The sequence below is a fragment of the Cydia strobilella genome, chromosome 16 (genome assembly GCF_947568885.1).
Source record: "Cydia strobilella chromosome 16, ilCydStro3.1, whole genome shotgun sequence".
Lineage (NCBI taxonomy): Eukaryota > Metazoa > Arthropoda > Insecta > Lepidoptera > Tortricidae > Cydia > Cydia strobilella.
Window position 1 is genome coordinate 14,933,658 of NC_086056.1, and position 12,483 is coordinate 14,946,140.

Here is a 12,483-nt window from a genome sequence, read left to right on the forward strand (position 1 = left end):
TTACACAGAATAAACAGAAAAAAAAAGTATAATATGTATCATACCATACGATACGATACAATACGATACGATACGATACGATACGGCACGGCACGGCACGGCACGGCACGGCACGGCACGGCACGGCACGGCACGACACGGCACGACACGACACGATACCAAACCATACCATACCATACCACTTCACTAAATTAAAAAGCTACATTGTTTCACTCCCTGGAGTGAGGAAAGTCGCACTTTCCTCACTCCAGGGAGTGACGAAAGTAGGCTTGTTCGAGCTGCTGAGGTGAAAAGATAGATTCTCTCTGTCTATGTTTGAAATGTCAGTGTCGAACATTGGGCCGTGTTTGACTCTCTCCATCGCTGTTCAGTTGATACTCGCTATGTGGATGTGCTCCGGGAATTATATAGCTCGGCAACAATGCAAGTTCGGCTTCACAAACTAAGTAACCCAATATCCATCCAAAGGGGAGTGCGTCAAGGGGATACCATTTCACCCAAGCTTTTTACGGCGGTACTTGAAGACGTCATAAAAACGCTTGCATGGGACAAAACTGGTATAAATATCCATGGTGTCTTCTTGTCGCACCTGAGATTTGCCGACGACATTGTTTTGTTTGCCGAGACCCTGGAAGATCTTCAAAGCATGATTGAAAGCCTATACCATGCTTCTTTGAAGATAGGTCTTAAGCTGAATATGTCCAAGACTAAGGTTATGACGAACATCCCCGGTAATTTGATTCCAATCATTAAGGTTGGGAACGAAATGCTAGAGATGGTCGAGCAATACTTGTATCTTGGACATATTCTATCATTTGACAAAGCACAGCAGCAGAAGGAGATCTCCAGGAGAATCCAGCTGGGTTGGGCGGCATTTAATAAATTAGCGGACATCGATAGATAGATAGATAGATAGATCATTTATTGATAAAAATATAAAAAGATTTACATGTCAATTTTGCTTATTCCTATTCTATATTATACATTATTATTAGGTACATTAGGTAATTAATATCACAGATTCAATAATTTTGTGGGTGGGTCAGTGACTTGTAGCAGGGAACGAATTCGTCGACACTATAGCACGCCATGTCCAACAATATTTGTTTAAGTTTTTTCTCGAACATCGAGTCTGAAGTAGCTCGTCTAGAGCATTGTAAAGTTTAATGCCTACTATGTGTAAGGATTTCCGAGACTTAGCTAGACGTCGCGGGGGCACGTATAGGAGGTTGCGTCTACGCGTTACGGTCTGTAGTTTTTGGAAATTAGAGGGGATCCGTTCGAGATTGCGTCGTATGTACTTGCATGCTTCAAGTACATAGACAGAAGGTAACGTCAAAATTTTTAGCTGCTTAAACAACTCCTTAGCATGATAGTCAGAGGGTTTTTTAGCCATGATACGGATTGCACGCTTTTGTAGTTTAAACACTTTTTCGCGTTCCGCACATGTTGCCCATAGGTCCACACCATAGACTAAGATTGAATGAAAGTACCCAAAGTATGCTGTTTTAAGGTTGTCCTGAAGAGAGTTTTTTGCAGATTGCTTCTATGTGGGGAGACCATGTTAGACCATCATCAATTTTGAACCCTAGGTATTTAACCTCACTTACTTGAGGTACTGGTGTGTCATTTATTGTGATATCGAATCGCTCTTTTGAGTTCTTTTTGAGTTGAAAGTACATTATGTTTGTTTTTTCGACATTAAGGAGCATGCCATTTGCTGTAAACCAGTCCGAGATATTCTGCATGGTTTGCGAGAGTTTTGATTCTAAATTACTAGAATTTTCTGCAGTGACTATTATGCAAGTGTCGTCAGCAAACATAATGTACTCCGCATCGTCCGAGGCGGAGGTTATGTCGTTGACAAGAATTAGGAACAGGTTATTTCCTGTCACCGATCCCTGGGGGACAGCACTGTCACCTATTTCCTGAAGGTCTGATTTATGGGTTTGAACATACGTGCTTTGTTTACGCCCGTTTAGGAAGGCCTTGATTGTACGAGCAAACGACCCGTTTATACCGTATTGTGCCAGCTTCAAGAGAAGGAGTGTGTGGTCTACCATTTCGAAGGCACGCGACAGGTCGCAGAATATTGCTGCGACATGTCGCCTGTCTTCGAGGTGTGACATGACGCGCGACACTAGATCCCGAGTCGCGTCTACGGTTGAGCGCCCAGGTTGGTACGCGTATTGTTGCGCGTTTAGTAAATTATTATTAGTTAAATAATTCATTAACTTGACACTCATTAAATGCTCAAATACTTTAGATATGACGGGTATCAAAGATATAGGTCTATAACATTTAAGTTCGTCCATATTCCCCTTACCCTTGTAGATGGGTTGAACTTTAATAACCTTGAGAGAATCGGGATATACACCGTTTATTACACATTTATTAAATAATGCAAGTAGTAATGACACTACTACAGGTGGTAGATAATCCAAAATATAGGTCGACATGTCATTGACATCTTTCGATGGTTTCCTTTTTATGTGTTTTAGGGCTTCAAAAATATCAGCAATGGTAAACGGAATAAATTCAAACGCGGGGATTCGCGATGGTAAATACTTGTTTAGATAACTGAGTGCGTCGGATGTCCGCGGCCTGTTGTTGTGTGAGTGCGCATGCGTGTAGTAGTGGTTAAGGCGCGCGGCGGCGGTGGCGGCTCGATCAGCTGTGCTCGCGCCAGCTGATCGACTCACCAATACATCTAATGCCCTAGTTTTGTTTTTGTTATTGCATGTTTCAGACGCGATTATTCGCCATATACTACGAGAAATATTAACTTTGCTATTTGAGATTTCATTGTTTAAATACTCACTACGAGCTGATCTTAAGACTTTGACGTAACGTTGCTCGAGCGATAATAAATTATTGGACAAGGAGTCGTCGTGTGGATTTAAAACACATTTTCTTTTCAAGTGACGAACTTCGTTTCGCACTTTGCGTACATTGTCACTGGCCCATCTACTTATATGCGATTTGACAGGGTACTTTTTTAATGGAAAATTAATTTCAAAACAGTGTTTGATAACATTTAAAACTCCATCAAGTTGTTTACTTGGGCAACAATTGCTGTTTATAATTCTATCCCAGTTATATAAGTCTAGGTAGTTACAGAAGTTATGTTTATTAGGTTCTGAGAACAGACGCTTCAAAACTGTGTGATTTTTGTGCACAGTTTTATTTATTAATAGCATAATATTTACATAGTGATGGTCTGAAATAGGTAATTTAATACATTAAATTTTTTTAATGTCAGTTTTTAATAAGTTAGTATAGGCATGGTCAAGACAGGTTTTTGAGTGTTCAGTTATTCTAGTAGGAGTTTTTACAATCTGCTTAAATCCACATTGGTATAATATATTATTAAGTTCTTTTATATTATTACATTTACTAAGATAATCTAAGTTCATATCACCCATAACCAAAACTTTGTGATTTTGCAACACGGGTAAATTTAGTAGGTCACTCAATTTAGAAAAAAATAGAGGTACATCACCCTTTGGTGGTCTGTAGATACAAACGATCACGACGTCCAACTCGACACATTCGATGGCACACACCTCGAACTGCATTTCGATGGATAAGGCAGTAACTTCTTTGCGTTCGATAGTTATTAAATCAGGTCGCACGTAGATACAGGATCCGCCGCCCATCCTCAGGGTTCTGCAGTAGTGGGCACGTAGACTGTAATTCATTAGGTTGACGGAGTTGAGCTCGTCAGATCTCAGCCATATTTCTGTCAGACAGATAATGTCGACTTGTTCACGTAGCTGGAGTTCGGCTTCAAGTTCATGTGTTTTGTTGTTCAGTCTATTGATATTTTGGTGCAGTACTGAGATAGTGGTTGCCCCTTCAGATCCGTCGGTAGGCTTATCGCCCGTCAGGTGGCCCGTTGGGCCTGGGGCGGAGAAAGGGCATCCACTCTGACACAGCAATGTTCCGTGGCCAGGCCGACGCATCTAGAAAGTGGCTATATACTGATGATGGTACACCTATTTTGTATGACTTGTAAGTGTCATGTTTGGACTTTATTTCTTCAACATTATATTGAGAGTCACTGTGTATACTGTTTAAGTGTTTTATTATGTCAGCTGTTGATGAATTGATGCTGAAGAAGCATGCATGTAGATACTTCAGCACGTCGACTCCTTCCAAGGAAGTATTTGTTGCGGTACCCTTGATGACTTTTGGTTTGAATGACCGCCGTCGTTTGTTTTGAACAAGTTTCCATTCATCCTTTTTATTGTCATCGGCGATGGGTGTGTTGGGAGTTATTAACGACCCATCCGTGTCAGTATTTAAGATTTGGCTAGGCGAGGGTTCGCTGATGTTTGCGTCAGTCATCCTGAAACCTGTTAACATTCCACAATGCCTGCAAACTCACCTCTTCAACCAATGTGTCCTGCCCACCATGACATACGGTGCCGAGACATGGACGCTCACTAAGGAGGCTGTGCATAAAATCCGCGTAGCACAGAGAGCCATGGAGCGCGCCATGCTCGGTATCAAGCTTCAAGATCGAGTAAGGAATGTCGAGATCCGTCGACGCACCAAGGTGCAAGACGTTGGTTTCGCCATTACCAAACTAAAATTGAGTTGGGCGGGACATGTTGCTAGGCAGAGTGATGGCAGGTGGACTAAAATGTTAACGGAATGGTGGCCGCTTTCGAATGAAAGAAGCCCCTGGCGTCCATCGGCTCGTTGGGTGGACGACATCCGGAAGGTTGCGGGTCACTTCTGGATGAGATTAGCTCAGGACCGGGACAAGTGGCGTACTGGAAGAGAGGCCTATGCTCAGCAGTGGGCGATAAAGGGCTGATATGATGATGTTTGAAATGAGACAGTCCCTTGACAAACTATATTTAAGAGATTTTTACAGGCTTTTATTTAGTTTCACCTGTTCCGTTGTCTGTGTGTCGGTCTGTAATCAAATCTTGCAAGTTAAATTTCACCTACTTTACGGTTTCCAATGAAGCTGAAAATTTGCGTACATATGTAAGTTGGGTGACAGGGATAAGCGCTAGTGGTCTAGCGGTAAGAGCGTGCGACTTTCAATCCGGAGGTCGCGGGTTCAAACTCCGGCTCGTACCAATGAGTTTTTCGGAACTTATGTACGAAATATCATTTAATATTTACCAGTTGCTTTTCGGTGAAGGAAAACATCGTGAGGAAACCGGACTAATTCCAATAAGGCCTAGTTTGCCCTCCGGGTAGGTAGGTCAGATGGCAGTCGCTTTCGTAAAAACTAGTGCTTACGTCAATTCTTGGGATTACTTTTCAAGCGGACCCCAGGCTCCCATGAGCCGTGGCAAAATGCCGGGATAACGCAAGGGAGGAAGAAGATGTAAGTTGGGTGACAATGTAATATTATGGTACCATCAAGCTGATCTGATGATGGAGACAGGAGGTGGCCATAAGAACTCCGTGATAAAACAACGCAAGCTATAGTTGTTTGGGTTTGTTCGAATTGTCTCGATTCGTACTAGAACAGTTACCTGCTGAAAGAAAAGTACAGTTAGCGATAAAAGCTTGTATCAAAAATGAGTTTTTTGACAAAAACTATTACCTATAAAACTGTAATGGATGTCATATATTAAAGAAAAAGTGACGAAGCCCTCCAGTGGTGAAGGCCGGACTGGGGGGCTTCGTCACTTTTTCTTTAATATATTGTCATATACATATATATTGTCTATTACAGTTTTTAATTTATATATAGTAGTGTGACTACTTTAAAAAACACAAATCAAAATATTTAATAAAATAATTTGATTTGTTCTCAAACTTGTTAACTATTACCTATATGATGCTAAAGATTGTTTTTGTCCCGTTCTGCTCTTAAAACAGGTAAGAATTAATCGTTAGGTAGACAATCGGGGTAAGAAAAAGAAAATTGGGATTTTAATGAAACCTACCTACCTAAAAAGGTTTTCTATCATAGGTATTCATCTAATAATCTTAAAATTCATTTATTATTTTAAAATATTGTTATTTGGCATTAAGTCCGCCATTTGTGCATTGTGGTATATATTTTATTTAATAAAGATTAAATAAATAAATAAAATTACCGCCGAAAGATTATTTAATGATGATTATTTAACAATTAGTAGAATGCATATCTAATACTTCCGTTTAAGTAGGTTATATTTATATCTTAAATATTAGGAACTAGTTAAGCCACTGTACAAGTGTACATACATAGGGGCGTGGATTAGAAACGACCGTTAATGACTCCAAATAATTAACTTTTGTGTCATTAGTGTCACTCATTACCAAATTAAAAATCACCTAATACATCAAGTCAAGGTAACCCAACGTCCGAGGTCATGATCCCAACTAATTATTTAATCTACTAGGTTTCAAGTCTCAAAATCACCTTGAAGGGTTATTTTTTATTAGTCCCACCATTTATTAATTCTCCAACGTTTTAAAAATTGAAAGAGATATCATCGGGTTGATGTATCGGCGCCATTTGTAAGCGCAGCGGGGGCGCGCTACACGACATTCCGAATTCGAATTAAATTAAAACGCGGTAAAAACAACGTGTTTCCGTTCGCCGCGTTCGCTATTCAAATTCGGAATAGATTCGATCTGCGCTAATTTGTCTATGCCTCCAGTAGTCAGATAGCGTACCGAGAAATAGAAAAAATTACGTTTTTTCCTTTGGTTGTGGACAAATTGTCTACAGGAATGGTTTTCTGTGTGTTCTGAGAAACAATGGGAAGGGTCAAGGAATAATGAGTTGATAATTAAATTTGGTGCAGTAATGACGAACATTTGTTACTCGTTAAATGAAACGAATGTTCGCCCGTTCCCAATGAGAAAGACGATTGTGTTTTGTTTGAAGCAGATTGTCTTTTTTGTTTACGGACCGAAGCTATTAATTTAAACAGAAAGTTGCATTAGGATAATTGTTAAATCGACTGTTGTGCGCTTTCTCGGAATTTTTATTTCATGAGTTTTTGACTTAACAGGGAATACGTTAGGGTCTTTAACACAAACTTACGTAAAAAATTACCCTGCGGCCCCACAATGTAATGTGACAGTGGGTAATTTATATTCTAAAAGAGCTGTTAGTACTTAGGCGGATTACAAAACTGGGGCACAGAAAAATGACCACAAATAAATAGGCGATATTCCAGCTGTCCACCCACGACTTATGTTAATTAGGTGCATTGAAATGAAATAATTTACTTTATAATAAACTATTTTTTTCAACAACGATACTGCATGATCGTTACAAAATCTGAACATTAAAACGCATTAAAGCTCCCCGCCTCATCTGTCATCATTAATGCCGCGTATACTAATAAGTTTGCTGCAATAAATAAAAAGAGGATATCAAAGAGTTGCGCCCAGTTTAATGGTTGTAATTGTGGCCAAATGAATTATGGCACCGGCCGATATGAACTCTCGGACGAACCCTCTCTCGTGGGTGTCTACCGTCTTAATATCGACGTTTACACGCTATAAATATTTTAAATATTAACGCTTTTAATGCGGCATTAAAGTCGTCACTTGGACCTAAGGCGGCTAAAACTTTCACGCAAACGCTCAATGTCTCGTAAACTGCGGGTAAGTCGAGCGCATTATGCGCGTCCCGTCGAACATCAGACGCTTATTTGTGTCCGAAAAGCGCTCGAAAGACTTAAAGCCTTCGCGCTTGATGTATGGCGGCGACACGTGAATGCCGACCTTTATATTCAAATCGGCGTATTCAAATCAGCCGGTTGTCTATGCCCGCGTTGACAATTCGCGGGCATTTCGCAAAAGGAACGCGGGAAACGTCATATCATCGTCGGTTCGCGTTTGTTTTTTGGCGCGGCGATATGCATCTGGCTCCCGAGAGTTTTGCCTCGGTTTTATTTTAGCTCGATTGTGTCCGAGAGAGATATAGTTTGAGATCGGTAGATATTTGACGTGAGGGACTGATAAAGTTAGTGTTTTGCGGCGGTCGCGACGTTAACGAGCCGCTGAGTAATGAGCGGCCCATTGTGATGTGAACAATGGCTAGTCTCTATAACCATTATTTCTATTATTGAAAATGATATCTTTAAGAACACTTAACACACTTGCGGTTTATCTCGATTGATTATAATTTTTAAACATCTACCTCAAGATACTTATTGTCTCTTTATAACATATATTTACCGTTAAGTTTACAACAATGTAAGGTATTACATTGTTGTAAACGTTCGTGCCGCACATACATGTAGTTAATACCACAATAATGAGGGTCAAGTGTCCTATTATTTTTTAACTTGTTATATCGTGATAGACACTAACCCACGCCATGCACTACAGAGTGGAATTTGATTCGTGTTCATAAAAATGACCATGTCAAAATGACATATAGTATATTATGTCTAAGGTTTTTCGATTTTTTTACGTAAAAAAATGCATTTACGCATCCCGCCTAGCAGGAGAACTAGGAACGAGTATGTCGGACTCGTGGCCAAGGGGCGACAATACCGCGCGATCGAACCATTATACCCGTCTTGCAGCGTTGGTTACGGTAGACACGGGATCGCGACCATTCACCGCGAATACCGCCTGCTGCGACAGCCGAAAATCCCTCCTTTGAGCCGAAGCCCCTTGAGCCGAAGCTCCGCCTAAGGAAGGAGAGTGCAGGACGACATAACTACATTACACCCAGTGTGAGACAACATGACAACCTCCGCGCCGGGAGCGAAGTGGAAAAAACCTCGGGTTCCACCCCTTCAGGTTGCCTTAGCGATTTTTTATATGGGTGGTCATCCTCGTGGCCACCACGCCGGCACCGGTCAGCAGTGGTAATCCCTCCGGCTCGTCACAGAGGCCCTTCAACCTATGAAGGTTACGGGGACCGCAGTTTTATTCAGGACAGCGGCATCCGAAGGCCTTCTCCAGTCAAAACTCGGGAGAAACCCTTCAATCCTCCCTGACAAGACATTAATTGGGAGCACCAGTAAGAAAACTTTGGAGTCCACCAAGAGATCGCTTCGTCTGCTCGTTTGCTTCCTATATCATAAAAAAATATTGAAATGATGATCAACAAAATCACAAGTCGACCTTCATGGGGTCGCCGATTTCACTCTGTATTAAATAAATATGTACCTATTATATGAGTTATAGGACAATCTTACAAATATCGACCAAGCCCCACAGGAAGCTCATTCAGGCTTGTGTTATGGGTACATGTGAAATGTACCCTGTGGGTAAATATAGAAAACATCCATAACTTAGGAACAAATATTTGTGATAACCACACAACTAAATGCCCTTACCAGGATTCGAACCCGGGACCTCCTGCTTCGCAAGCAGGGTCACTAGATCACTATATTGTCTATATACCGACTATATAGGCTAGGAGGCCGTTACCACCCTGTATGTGTATAGCCACAGATTAAATAATAGTACTACCGTACAGAAAGGAAACTTCCTACAAAACCGAAGTTTGACAGCGGTTCAGGGACGAATCATGCTGTCTCTTTCTAATATTTGGCACTATCCCTTTCGGCTATTTAGGGTTGTCAAAATTCAAGTCATTATCTTATATATGGTCATGCACGCAAAGGGACGTCAAGTTGTGTTAACCCTAATAATTGCTCGGAGTAATGCTGAGCCGCAGAAAGGAGGAGTTTCGCACCCCTAGTATAGCTGTTTGGAGTCTAAAAAACCGCCACTACTCCGATGGCGTCCTGTATAGTTGCAGCTATAGCTATAATTAGATGAGCGTATCCATCCGAAACGTGATGCAAATGGTGCGTCGGATCTGCATACAATGTGCCGCTCCAGTTTGAGCTAGATGTCGTTCGGAGATAGCCTCTGCCTAATTTAAACCCTTTAGCGACTTTAAAGGGAATAAGTGGCTGAAAGGGTACGAATTAGCGGTGATTATATGTGTTATAGCGTGTTTACTACTTCAATAGTTGCTGTTGATATATGTTCGTGTCTATAAGCGGTCTCGGTATACATATAAGATTGTTTAAGGCTCCTACAAATGTTGTAGCAAATGGCATGCGATTTTAGGTCCAACCACGAGCTCCAGTTTAGAAGCATCCGCGATTCCATAATTTGTTTAAATAGAGCTTTGCTCTTTCTTCTACTCTTGACCGCGGAAAATTTTAAATTCGCCGTACATTTATTATCTATTGCTGCGGTGGTCGGGTGGAGTTACTCTCAGGGACAAAGTGCGTAATAATTACATAAGGGGTAGTTTCAAAGTAGCGCCCATTACTGACAAACTAACCGAGTCACGGCTAAGATGGTACGGCCATGTAATCCGTAGATCCGAAGACCATGTCGTGAAAAAGTGCCTTTCCAAGGTTGTGCATGAAAGAGGGAGAGGTAGGCCGCTGACTACCTGGATGACGAATGTCCAGAGAGACATGAAGGAGCTCGGCCTAACTCCCGACGACGCTTATCAGCGGAGCATGTGGCGCCTCAAGATTAAGAAAGCCGACCCCGCGTAACGGGAAGTGGCGAGGAGAAAGAAGAAGAAGAAGCCGTACATTTATTATCGGAACAGATATAGATTAATCCTCGTTGTGGCAACGCTTTTGTATGCTCCTGAAAAAGGAGCTAAGGCCTGTTAAATCATGTTACAATACAACTTTTACAAGTCCACATGGGTAACAAGTAAACACCAGTGCCCTGTTTATCAAAAGGTTGTAGATTGTAATACAAGTGGAAGTACCTTTCTAACAAAACCTGTCAAAAAGTGAGTTACGCTTGTGTCACAAGCTACAAGCTTTTGATAAACAGGGCATAGGACCATAGGGCAATGACTAAGAAATTCTGATAAATATTAAATTAAAATTTAAAAAAATATCCATTTTATGCCAAAAATGCCTTACATCATTTTGGAAAAGAGCTGCAGATACTCTTCAAACTGCTCGATCGGTTTCTATTAAACATAGCTATGAACCACCGCAAGGATACTCGCTTTTGAAGTCGGTCCATGCCACAGACATACAGACATTGGCGCCAAACATATAACACCCCAGGTAACAAAATGACGTCAGCGACGTCATAATGACGTATAAATGCTACTGGGGACCCCTCTTTCTGCGTCGGGGCCCGGGGGTTAATAAAAAATGCGCCGAAAGCCTAGTCGATTCTTAGTTCTGGCCAATGTTGAAGTTGTGTCTTCTACTTATAGTTTGTCAAGGGACTGTCTTATTTCGGGCGTAGAGGAAGAAAGTCATACTGTCTTTGTCTTGCACTGGTGCTGGCGCCCACAAGAAGGTGATGAGTGTAGTTTTTGTTGTTCTTATTTACTGACAAGATTTGCTTGACCAACTATAGCTAACACTGAGTTGTTAATACTGGCAAACGAGTGACGTATTTTTTATCGGCAGTACTACGGTTTATAATTAGGTTATGGGCCCCGTAATGTTTTTTTTTAAAGTTCATAAATTCATAATTACCATTATTTTTCATTACTAGTTTACCAAGTTTGTTATTATGACCAAACCCTTGTTTACATAAACACAGTATAAATGTTTGAAATGTCTCACTTATACACGCTTTAATAAGTATTGACAAGTTTATTAGACATTTTTCCGTTAATTTGTCCTCGCAAGACGATACGGCAATTAAAGTCAGTACTTAAAAAAAAACATAGACCATTAATGCAATATTATTCTATTTGAAATAAGTAGCACTATCCGTTCAGCAATAACTGACGTCAAAATATGACTCTTTTACGCAACTGCATTCAATAATTCATTATGGTAATTTCATGTGGGTATCATTTAGAACTTATAAATATCAGTGGGCGTGTGTGTTGTACTGAATAAACAATGCAATTTTTAACAACCGGCCGCCAATTACCGACTTTGGAACGCCCCTCGCTGACAAATTACATGCGTAGTAATCGAAAATGGAACACACCGCGCCTTTTTAAAACATGGCCGGCGGCAAAATATTGCCGCCCAAAACCATAGATAATTGATTTTTTATTTTAAAATTGAAATTATACTTGGTCAAACCAAATTGTCAGTAAATAAGAACAAAAAACTATAGGTACTCATCCTTTTCTTTTGGGTGCTAGTACTAGTATAAGACAAAGATAGTATGATTTTCTCTGTCTATGTTTGAAATGAGACAGTCCTTTGACAAACTATAGGTCGCATTTGAAAAAGTATTTAAAAATGTTGAATTACATTTTGTTGATCGAAACCACCTGGCTTCTTGCACGATACAAATTTAACTCCTATACATTTTAACACCTCCGAGGCGAAAGGCCGCTAATTTGCATTTCTTATAATTTAATTGCAGCCTGCTGCATGCACCTGCGATTTTTGTAGTCGACGCCATTACTCTTGCCCGCCAATAATTATTATTCCGTGAGTAAGTTATTAAAAGCACAACAACCTACTGGAACTGAATATTCAATAGTACTTGCATGCTTTAAGTTAATGTTATATTACTTATATTACTTATGTATGTGCATTAGTAAAGATTACTATGCATTTCTATAGGTCTATATTAGAC